The sequence below is a fragment of the Chrysochloris asiatica genome, unplaced genomic scaffold (assembly GCF_000296735.1).
Source record: "Chrysochloris asiatica unplaced genomic scaffold, ChrAsi1.0 scaffold00046, whole genome shotgun sequence".
NCBI lineage: Eukaryota > Metazoa > Chordata > Mammalia > Afrosoricida > Chrysochloridae > Chrysochloris > Chrysochloris asiatica.
In genome coordinates this window covers 882455-884622 of record NW_006408564.1, presented here as the reverse complement: position 1 = coordinate 884622, position 2168 = coordinate 882455, and positions in this window count along the sequence as shown.

Sequence of the window (2168 nt, the reverse complement as noted above, 5' to 3'; positions counted from 1 at the left end):
TGATGCTTTTGAGTTATGGTGTTGGAGGAGAATATTGAAAGTGCCATGGGCTGCCAAAAGAACCAACAGATCTGTGTTGGAAGAAGTGTAGCCAGAGTTCTTCTTGAAGACCAGGATGGCCAAACTTCATCTCTCATACTTTGGACACATTGTCAGGAGGGACCAGTTTCTGGAGGAGGATATCATGTTTGATAAGGTGGAGGGTGAGAGAAAAAGAGGAAGACCCCCAGCGAGATGGATTGGCAAAGTGGCAGCATCAATGGGCTCAACCATGGCAACAATTGTGAGATTGGCCCAGGGCCAGGCAGTGTTTCATTCTGTTGTACATAGGGTTGCTATGAGTTGGTACCAACTTGATGACACCTAACAACATACACTGTATTCATGCCACAGGCCTGTTTTGTTTGGCCTCTACAATACATTTTTAAAATATGAATTAGTCAAAAGCCTTTAAAACATGAGAATTTAAAAAAAAATAATCCAGATTTTGAACTTCTCTGGAAACCACCAGAGGTTCTAGCTACACTGGACCCCCATCTCACATAGTAACAATTGACAGGAGTTAAACAATTTCTGTCCTCTTTAGAGAGGAAAAACACTGGAGATGACAATGAATAGTAATCAAAAACTTGTGTTTAATCAACATATGCTGCAGCTTACTGCTGAAGAACAAAACTGATTTAAAGGATAACATTTAACTTGTCTGTACAACATTCAAAACATCCTGTGCAGAAAATATCATAGGCAAGACTAGATGCCAATTAGAACATTTAAATCTAAGGTGACAGTCTACAGACTAGGGTTTAACATATAAACAACAAATATTAAGTTAATGATGAACAAATGTCTTTTATAAGATAAGTTATTGAAGCAGGATGAAAAAAAAAAATCAATCAAATCAAGTTAATCCAATCACAAATCTTATTAGGTTTAAGGTATGTGGTGATTTGGAAATGTGGCTGAAACTGAAAGGATTTCTGAAATATGACAGATGCAATCTCATTGTACACCCTTCATTTCATTTCTAGCTCCTTATTGCTCCTGTCAAACTACTGTTTATATTACAAGGTACACTTCAGCTATCATTTCTCAAGAATCTGTTTCTGATTCCATCCAAGTAGTATGTGCTCTCACTCCTCCACATTCCATGGGTACGGACTATGTAATTCTCATATGACATTTGGCTTTCTTCTGTCTTATATTAGTCATTTGTACACTATCAACCCTCTTATTCTTATGGAAAAGGAAATATCCTTAATGACAGACTCTGCAGTCAGACTGCCTGGGTCTCAATCCCAGTGGTTTTGCACAAACTACTAACTCTCAATTTTCTCATCAGTAAAATGAAAATGATAATTGTACCAACTTCACAGGATGTTGTGAAGATTCAGTGGAAGAATGGTGGTAGTGGTTGTGGGCCATGGAGTAGGTTCTGACTCATATCAACCCTATATAGGATTTCCAAAGCTGTAAATCTTTATGGGAGCAGAAAGCCTCATCTTTCTCCTGAGAAGTGGCTGGTAGATTTGAACTGGCTGAGCTTGCAGTTAGTAGTCACGCTCATAATCCACTATGTTACCAAAGCTCCTCAGTAGAAGAATACACATGTGAAAACGGATGTCTTGAAAGAAGCAACTAGACAAAATAGCTGCAGTATTCCAAAAAGGAGCTATATAGCAAGATGTAATTGCAAAGTAGGCAACTCTACACCAGCTCCCTGACTCTTAAACTCTCCTTTTTGGGGATACAAGAGTGGAGACCAAGGGGAATTTCTTTGGAGATATTTATTCTGTGATTCTCACCAACTCTAGGGAGAATGTGAAGAGGATTTCACCACTTTCACATTAAGTCAAAAGAGAGACTTTAAAGACACAACATACAAATGGTGGTCCCCTAAATTCTGGTGGTACAAAGTTGAGTGCTTGGCATTCAGAACCTATCAGTTGTTCCATGGGAGAAAGATATAAAATCTGCTTCCATAAAGACTATAGCCTTGGAAACACAGTTCTATTCTATTCTATAGGATGACTATGAGTTGAAATTCACATGACAGCACACAACAAGTTTTGGAAGAACTATAATATGTATTTGTTATATTATTCAAGACTATTCAATTCTGCTATACAATATTAGGAAACCAAATGGAATGAATGTTTAAAAGATAGTAA